This window comes from Phyllobates terribilis, unplaced genomic scaffold (assembly GCF_046119375.1).
Source record: "Phyllobates terribilis strain yellow unplaced genomic scaffold, ASM4611937v1 Scaffold_5__5_contigs__length_657084704, whole genome shotgun sequence".
Classification (NCBI taxonomy): Eukaryota; Metazoa; Chordata; class Amphibia; order Anura; family Dendrobatidae; genus Phyllobates; species Phyllobates terribilis.
Window position 1 is genome coordinate 287,240,842 of NW_027362765.1, and position 11,018 is coordinate 287,251,859.

Consider the following 11,018-nt stretch of genomic DNA (forward strand, 5'->3'; position numbering starts at 1 on the left):
TTTGTATCGCATAAACCTATTACTCCCAGTATGTAATTAACAATAGAGATACTGGGAGTTGTTATCAGTCATCATCAGACTGCGGACCATACAGGAACCACAGTACTGATGAGACACAGGGAGGATCACAAATGAACATTTACATCCAGGTATCTTACCCGAGACGTCTTCTCTGATTAGAGTCGTTCTCTCTCTTTTCGTCTCCCTCTTGTCCAGTCTCCATGATGACTTTTCTCATCCACAGCTCGTCTCTGCAGACTTCCATCTTCTCCGGTCTTCTGCAGCACATCCCGACACAATGCCCTTAAAGATAGCAGTGTCATTATAATGCTCCCGAATAAAAATATCTACACTGAGCCCCAGAATAAACCTAACTCTTACAATGCTCCCTGCACAAAACATGACATACACTCTACCCCTCTTATGGTACCTGCTCTCCACACTGTCCTCTCCTTACCATACTGGGCCCCCTCTTCACATTGTCCTCTCACACTGTGTCCCCCCTATACTGCTCAGTCTCTATACTGTGCTCCTTCATCACACTCCCCCTCCTCAGCATACTGTTCCCTCCTTGCTGTGCCCTCACACTGTTCCCCCCATACTGCCGCATCTCCATACCTTCTCCCACACTACCTAGTCTCTGTGCTGTGTCACCTCACACTTTTCTCCCTCCATACTGTCTCCTCACACTATTTCCCCACTCTCCATACTGTTTCCTCATACATCCCCCTTCCCCATTCTGCTCCTGCACTCATTCCTACCCCTCCTCTAGTTCACCATACTGTTTCTTCACACATCTCCCCATTATGTCTCCTAAAATTTCTCTCCCATCTCTCTCCAAATATAATAAATCTTCGGAAGAGCACACAGACATGCAGAAGCACGCTTACACACACGAAAACAAGCGCACACGGACACATACTAAGGGCTCTTTCACACGTCAGTACATGTGGTGACCGTTTCCACACGTACCAGAGACACTGACACACGTAGACCCATTCAAATGAATTCGTATGTGCACATGTCAGTGTGTTTCCACTTTCCACAGATCATGTGGTGTCCGTGGGCAAAACACGCTGACATGTCTGTTTTTTACCTGCTGTCCAGATCGCGAAATGTCCCGCACACTGATGACAGTTAGCACGCGGTGCTTGGGAAGAGCGCTGAGAACTGCCCTCATCATAGATCCCTGAAGGTGCTGCAATCAGCACCAGCAGGGTCAATGATGAGAGTAATAGTCTATACCCGCTGTGTCCAACTGTAAAAAGAATAAAATAAAAAAATCCTTATACTAACCTCTACTAAGTGTCACCCGCTGTAATCCGTGCAAGCTCTCACGCCGAGGAGAATGTCTCCTGCAGCGAGTGGGCTCCGGAGCTGCGCTCAACAAGCGGTGCCCTGTGATTCAATAAGCGCAGCTCTGGAGCAAGCTCGCTGCAGGAGTCATTCTCCTCGGCGTGAGCGCTCGCACGGATTACAGCAGGTGACACTTAGGAGAGGTGAGTATAAGGATTTTTTTATTTTATTATTATTTTTACAGTTGGACACGGACACGGTGGGAGTAGACTACTACTCTCATCATTGACCCCGCTGCTGCTGATCACAGCGCCTGCAGGGATCTATGATGAGGGCAGCGCTCAGCACCCGGCTCTTGGGAACAGTGCTAACTGTATACTGATTCCCAAGCGCCAGTATGAGTCACTTGGATGACACACAGGTGGACACGGATATTTCCAGTCCCGTAAATATCAGGACATGTGAAAGAGCCCTAATATACACACGCAGATACACATACTCACAGAAATGGGGACACATACACACACAGGCAAGCACACACAGAAATGCACAGACACACTCAGACAATCACACACACAAAAATGCAGACACGCAGGGAAGCACACACATATGTGAAGACACCTAAACACACAGGCATATAGACACACACACGCATACACACAGGCATATACACACACACACTGTACACACACACACACACACACACACTGTACACACACAGGCATACACACACACACACTGTACACACACAGGCATATATACACACACACAGGCATATACACACTGTATGCACACAGGCATATACACACACTGTACACACAGGCATATACACACACTACACACACAGGAATATACACACACTGTACACACACACAGTCATATACACACACTGTACACACACACAGTCATATACACACACTGTACACACAGGCATATACACACACTGTACACACAGGCATATACACACACACTGTACACACAGGCATATACACACACTGTACACACAGGCATAAACACACAGGCATATACACACACTGTACACACAGGCATATACACACACTGTACACACAGGCATATACACACACGCATATACACACACTGTACACACAGGAATATACACACACTGTACACACAGGCATATACACACACAGTACACACAGGCATATACACACAGGCATATACACACACTGTACACGCACAGGCATATACACACACTGTACACGCACAGGCATATACACACACTGTACACGCACAGGCATATACTGTACACAGGCATATACACACACTGTACACACAGGCATATACACACACTGTACACACACAGGAATATACACACACTGTACACACAGGAATATACACACACTGTACACACACACAGGCATATACACACTGTACACACAGGCATATCCACACACTGTACACACAGGCATATACACACAGGCATATCCACACACTGTACACACAGGCATATACACACACTGTACACACAGGCATATACACACACTGTACACACACACAGGCATATACACACACTGTACACACAGGCATATACACACAGGCATATACACACACTGTACACGCACAGGCATACACACACACTGTACACGCACAGGCATACACACACACTGTACACACAGGCATATACACACACTGTACACGCACAGGCATATACACACACTGTACACACAGGCATATATACACACTGTACACACAGGAATATACACACACTGTACACACACAGGAATATACACACACTGTACACACGCACAGGCATATACACACACTGTACACACAGGCATATACACACACTGTACACACAGGAATATACACACACTGTACACACACACAGGAATATACACACACTGTACACGCACAGGCATATACACACACTGTACACACAGGCATATACACACACTGTACACACAGGCATATATACACACTGTACACACAGGCATATATACACACTGTACACACAGGAATATACACACACTGTACACACACACAGGAATATACACACACTGTACACGCACAGGCATATACACACACTGTACACGCACAGGCATATACACACACTGTACACACAAGCATATACACACACTGTACACACAGGAATATACACACACTGTACACACAGGAATATACACATACTGTACACACAGGCATATACACACACTGTACACACAGGAATATACACACAGGCATATACACACTGTACACACAGGCATATACACACACTGTACACACAGGAATATACACACTGTACACACTCACACAGGCATATACACACACTGTACACAGGCATATACACACACTGTACAGACAGGCATATACACACACTGTACACACAGGCATGTACACACACTGTACACAGGCATATACACACACTGTACACACAGGCATATACACACACTGTACACACAGGCATGTACACACACTGTACACACAGGCATATACACACACTGTACACAGGCATATACACACACTGTACAGACAGGCATATATACACACAGGCATATACGCACAGGCATATACACACACTGTACACACAGGCATATACACACACTGTACACACACAGGAATATACACACACTGTACACACAGGCATATACACACACTGTACACACAGGAATATACACACAGGCATATACACACACACACAGGCATGTACACACAGGAATATACACACAGGCATATACACACACTGTACACACACACACAGGCATATACACACACTGTACACACACACATGCAGGCAGCATATACATAAAAATCCATACACAAATATTACAGTACCTTGGCTTGTCTCCAGCCCACAGACACGCTCCTAATGTGGGAGACTGCAGTGCAGGGCGCGCTGTGACGTCACTTTTAGCAGACGTGCGGCCCTGTCTGCTGAGTGTGACGCTGCAGTGCAGCCCCTACTCTCCTGCTCCCAGGCCCCTCCCACTACTGTCCTGGGCATCGCGTCGGTGAAAGAGCGTGCGCGCGCCCTTAAAGGGCCCACGACCACTTTTTTTTTTAAATTCTCCTGTTCTCTCTGCAACGGGCCCGGGGCCCACCGGCAAATTTCCCGGCGCCCCGCCAGGCCAGACCGAGCCTGTGTATAGGAGACGCAGTGGTTATACCAGCAAACGCTGCATTACAGTCCTGTGTGCTGCTCCTGTCGCTGAAATTGCTGGACTTAGCTCCAGGTCCCGGGGGCCAGGAAAAATCCTTTTTTTTAATCTAAATCCTCTTTTTTTTTTCCTCCTTCACAATGTACAAATACCCATCTTATTAACCTTTTGGTGCCCCCCCCCCCAAAAAAAAGTGTGCCTCTGATTTTTCAGACACAAATATATCTGTTGAAAATAGTCTGGTGTAGGCCCGAGAAATACAAGTGTGGTTTTGCAGTTCCACGGTACAAACCTCTGTATTATCCACTTTTGGGCCATTTGTATCTAAAAAAAACAGTTTGAGTGTGTCGCTCACTGTTCAGCCGCAAATATATATATATTTTAAAAAGCCTGGTATACACCAGTAAATTGTAACTGTGGTTTTGCTGTTCCACGGTAAAAAATCTCTATTATTCAGGTTTTGGTAGTTTTTTCCGTAAAGAAAAACAGTAGTGTCTCCTGACTGTTGTGACACAAAAATATATCTGTTGAAAATAGTCTTGTGTAGGCCCGACATCCCAGTGTGGTTTCGCAGTTCCACGGGTCAAATCGCTGTACTATCCAGTTTTGGGCCTTTGGTATCTAAAAAAAAAGTAGTTTGAGTGTGTCGCTCACTGTTCAGCCGCAAATATCTCTATTTAAAAAAGTGTGGTATACCCCAGTAAACAATAACTGTGGTTTTCCTCTTCCACGGTTCTAATCTACTCTATATTACCCTTTTTCCATTGATAGTGCAAGTGTAAGCTATTTTACTTCATTTACAATGGGCAAGGCGCGTGGCAAGGGACGTGGAAGTGGACGTTCTGGTGATGGTTCGTGCAGAGGACGGGGCCGTGGCCAAGGTGAAAATGTGCCACAACCAACAGCCACATCTTCTCGCTCCCACTTCTTGACCGAATTACTAGGGAAGCACAGAACAACACCAGTATTGAGAACTGATCAGTGTGAACAGGTTATTAATTGGATAGCAGACAATACTTTCAGTTACCTGGGCACCACCACCTCCGGTCTGTCTTCCACACGGTCAACTCTTAGTAGCCGTGAGTCTCGACCGCATACTCCTCCTCACCCTGATGCTCCTTCCTCCCACCATGCCGAGTGTCGTCAGACAGCAAGTGATCCCACACTTGGACACTCTGAAGAGCTGTTCACTGGTCCATTTCCATATTTGGGCCCCTCGCCTGATACGCTTGAAGTGGTGGAAGAGGAGATCCCATGTTGCGATGCCCAAATATTTGAACAGCCACGGCCACAGGAAGTCGACGTTGGCAATCTGTCACAAGAGGTGGACGATGACGAGACACAATTGCCAGGAAGTGAGGAGGAGGATCGTGGTGGCAAGTGGAAGAGGAGGAGGTGGTGGATGATCTAGTAACTGACCCAACGTGGAAGGAGGACATGCAGAGTGAGGCCAGCAGCACACAGGGGGAGGGAGGCAGAGTACCCCAACAGGCAGGAAGAAGCAGTGTGGTGGCCGCAGACAGAAGGCAGGCAACCGTTCCCCGTAACACCAACACGAGGGACGTTGCCAGTACAAGCGGTAGGTCTTCCAGAGTCTGGAATTTTTTTAAAGACTCTGCTGATAACCCCAAAAAGGCCATATGTTCCACCTGCCATGCCAGCATCAGCAGGGGTGACAAAACTACCAGCCTGACCACCACCAGCATGATCAGGCACATGGCAGCAAAGCACCCGACTTTGTGGGGCGAAACCCAGGGTCCACGACCAGTGTCAGCGGGTGTCACCACTGCTTCTTCCACTGTTGTGCGTGCAATAGAACCCCCTGTTGTGTGTGCAAGGCAATCCCCTGTCCATACTGCATGTAAAGATGCCCCCTCCTCTCAGTCTTCACTTGTTATGGCAGTTTCTCAAGAAACAGCATCAACGTCCACGTCCCACCGCAGCGTTCAATTGTCCATATCCCAGACCTTTGAACGAAAGCGGAAATTCGCAGCTAACGCCCCACAGGCCACAGTCCTAAATTCGCACATTTCACGACTGCTTGCATTGGAAATGCTGCCTCTTAGGCTGGTGGAGACGGAATCCTTCCGCAATCTTATGGCGGTGGCCGTCCCTCGGTACTCGGTCCCCAGCCGACACTATTTTGCCCGGTGTGCCATCCCCGCACTACACAAGCACGTGTCCCAAAGCATCGGCCGTGCCCTCAACAACGCAGTTACTGGGAGAGTCCACCTGAGAACGGACACGTGGACAAGTGCTTGTGGCCAGGGACGGTACATCTCTCTGACGGCACACTGGGTAAACATAGTGGAAGCCGGGACCCAGTCGGACCTTGGGACGGAACACATCCTCCCCACACCGAGGATTGCGGGCCCTATGTCAGTCAGAGTTGCCCCCACAGTGTACAGCTCCTGCGCATCCTCCTCCTCCTCCTCCTCATGTTCAGCCTCCATCTCAGATATCACCACATCAGTTACAAGCTGGAAGCATTGCATTACTGCCTCCGCCAAGCGGCAACAGGCTGTGCTGAAACTCATAAGCTTAGGTGATAAACCTCACACTGCTTGTGAGTTGTGGACAGCTGTGAAAGAGCAGGCAGATCTGTGGCTGAGACCGCTGAAGCTACATCCCGGCATGGTCGTGTGTTACAATGGCCGTAACCTGGTGGCGGCTCTGAGGCGAGGTGAGATCACACACGTACCATGCCTGGCTCTTGTGCTTAACCTCGTGGTTCAGCGGTTTCTTAAATCGTACCCCGAGTTGCCAGATCTGCTCGTGAAAGTACGCCGCCTGTCAGTTCATTTTCGCAAGTCGGCTACAGCTTCCGCCGACCTTGCTGTGTTGCAGCAGCGTTTGCAGCTTCCGGCACACCGACTGGTGTGTGATGTCCCCACACGTTGGAACTCTACCCTCCACATGTTGCAAAGGATTTGTGAGCAGAAGAGAGCAGTTGTGGAGTACCAGCTGCAACAAGGCCATCGATATTCAGGTCATACTCCACACATAAGACCTCAGGAGTGGACCTGGATGTCTGACATATGTACCATCCTGACAAACTTTGAGGAGGCCACCAAGATGGTGAGTGGCGATGACGCCATCATTAGTGTCAGCATCCCACTTGTCTGTCTTTTGCAACGCTCTCTGCAGAGAATTAAAGAGGAGGCATTGCAGCCAGAGTATGATGAGATGGATCAAGAAGCCGTAGCGGGCGATTACACACATCCCAGCCTCATCTCATCCCAACGTGCATTGGGGGACAATGAAGGAGAGGAGGAGGAGGAGGAGGAGAAGGAAGAACAGGAGCTGCTATCATGCGTTGTAGATGGTAGTACCTGTACAAGTGTCATACCGTCGGTTCAGCGTGGGTGGCCTGAGGACAGGGGGGAGGAGGAAGAGGAGGAGGAGGAGGAGAGCATGGTCAGTCGTCATCTTGGTGAGGACACGGAAATCTTGCCCGTTACCAGTCTGGCACGCATGGCTGACTTTATGTTACGCTGCCTTAACCGTAACCCTCGCGTTGTCAAAATGTTGGGTGACAGTCATTACTGGTTGGTGACACTTGTAGACCCCCGCTACAAGGAGAACTTTCACTCTCTTATTCCTGAGGTGGAGAGGTCTACAAAAATGGGGCAATACCAGAAGGCCCTTGCTGCAGAACTCTTAAAAAAATTCCCATCTGAACACGCTAGCGGCAGAGGTCACAGTTCGTTGCCCAACCAAGGCGTACAGGCGAGAGAGATGCAACTCCAATCCAGCAGAGGCAGGGGAACACTGTCAACGTTCTGGGACAGTTTTCTGACACCCGCCCAGCTTACAGGCCCTGAGGCGCGGGGTACTCTCACAAAGAGTGGAAAGTTTCAAAAGATGGTGAGGGAGTACCTTGCCGATCGTACCAGCGTCCTCCGTGATTCCTCTGTGCCTTTTAATTATTGGGTATCCAAGCTGGACACTTGGAATGAACTCGCTCTGTACGCCTTGGAGGTCCTGGCCTGCCCTGCCGCTAGCGTGTTATTGGAGCGTGTTTTTAGTGCCGCTGGGGGAATTATAACTGATAAGCGCACTCGCCTGTCAACTGACAATGCTGACAAGCTGACCCTTATCAAAATGAACAAGGGCTGGATTGGGCCAGACTTCTCATCACCACCAAATGACAGCAGAGTAACATAAAGTCAAATCCACTGTGTTATTTCGGGAGGTGTATTCACATGCACCGCTTCACACCCACACATGGGTATACGCTTCCTCGTTTCGGCTGTTTAATCTTCTTCTCCTTATCCTCAGCCTCCACCACCACTATACCACCAGGGTGCCAGCATTGCAAGTTCCTCCGTCCTAATTTTTGGCAGCTTTTGCTGGGAAAGCATAAGCAAATACCATGGGACACACACTCCCCAATAATGGGACTTATGTTTGTAATATGCTGTACTGCATGGCTCTTGTAAGGGGCATTGCAAGTTGCTCCGCCCTAATTTTTGGCAGCTTTTGCTGGGAAAGCATAAGCAAATACTATGGGAGACCCACTCCCGAATAATGGGACTTATGTTTGTAATATGCTGTACTGCATGGCTCTTGTAAGGGGCATTGCAAGTTGCTCCATCCTAATTTTTGGCAGCTTTTGCTGGGAAAGCATAAGCAAATACTATGGGAGACCCACTCCCGAATAATGGGACTTATGTTTGTAATATGCTGTACTGCATGGCTCTTGTAAGGGGCATTGCAAGTTGCTCCGTCCTAATTTTTGGCAGCTTTTGCTGGGAAAGCATAAGCAAATACTATGGGACACCCACTCCCCAATAATGGGACTTATGTTTGTAATATGCTGTACTGCATGTGACGCGCCCCCTGGGCCGTGTGTACACGTGTGTGGGATACCCGGTGCCGGGTCTCTGGGGTCTGTAGTCTCCGTGGCGGTGACCCGGTCCCGTGGCTCAGGCTGGTCAAACCAGTGGCAATCTTTCTTAGGTTTTGAGGTTAATTGTCCGACTGCGCCACCCGTGGATTGCGGTCAGGGAGTACCACCGCTGCGAGGCAGACCGCTGAGGCTGGTGTTGTGTGCGCAGCATAAAATGGGATAACTCCCCTCGGGAGGAGTATAGCCTCAGGGCAGTGAGTGTGGATGATGGGGGTGATGGTGCACGAGCGCAGCAGGAACGACTCAGAGTCTTTGCAGTGCAGTACTTAGTGCTTTCTGCTGTGAAAACGCACTAAAAACGCATGTAATCCGTACATGACTGTATCAACAATGTTTTGTCACAGCCAAATACCAGAAAGTATCAAAAGCAAAGCAGCTTTATTTAAAACATAACACACCGTCAGGATAGTCAACAACAAAAATGTCCAACTTATCAAGATACTGGGGCCTGGTTCCCCCTATTCACACATACTTCCATAAACTACAATAAAGATAATGACTTACATGGATGGTCAACTCATCTACTTATTTTCTAGATTACCACAAGGGGGTCAAGAGACCCTTCATTCTGCCAATAATTGGGGATTCCAGAGATGGCCCCACCATCAGTACTTAGTCATCCCTGTTCCCACGCTATGTGCCTTCCTCTGGGACAGGAAAAATTCATGTCTATGACCAGGTGGTTGGGCGTCTAGTTTGTGCATCCCTGTAACAGATTAGATATGAAGGGGGTGTCATTATTATTCATTTATGAAAATTCCACCTGTTCTGTGACAGGATTACCCCATCATTGTGCTGCGGATAGGACATAAGGGAAATCAAATATTTTTACTATACTGTATGTATTTCTCTCTATTGTGGCATGAAGCAATACAACTCAACCCAACAGAAAAAGCCCTTATATGGCTCCATCAATGGAAAAATTAAAAATGGTATGACTCACAAAATGCAGTGATGCAAAAAACGTAGGGTTTTCAGGAGTTAGGTAAGTCCTGAATGGGGTAAAATGGGGTAAAATACAACCAACTTGTCTGCCACTAAAATAACCAGCAATTATAAACTATACATGACAGTGGTGTAACATAAACTTGTGGGCCCCAATGCAAAATCGGAATTGGGGCCCCCAACTAAAGCAGGTCTTTAATAGTAATAGTCTTTTCATATGGGGCAAAGGGACCTTTGGGGCCCCCTTAGTCTCCAGGGCCCGGGTGCGCTTACAACCCCAGCACCTATTATAGTTACACCCCTGATGCATGGCCAACAATGTCTGTAAAGTGCTGCAGAATATGTTGGTGCTATATAAGTAAGCATAATAAAAAGCATAATACTTAGATAAAAGTAAAGTAATATTAGTAGCGTTTATTACACCTACAACTTAGTAATGGGACACAATTGAATGGTGGGGGATTGAGCATTTTGTATGCATGGATTTGTGACCTATAAGCAGATGTTTGTGTAGCCTATCCCTAAGAAACAGGGTTTGCAATTGGGTGTGAAATTCCAGTGCCAAAATATCTCCTGAAGCTTAAGTTCATGTCAGACTGTTCGAGTTCAGCACTCGTGTTTCTCCTCTACAGCTGCTCAAGAATACTTTAAGGGAACATGACATGTGAAAATGGTATCTGATCTGCAGGAAGGATATGATAGAGCAGGAGGAGCTGATCTGATCGATATACATTTTTTGGGAAAAAGTT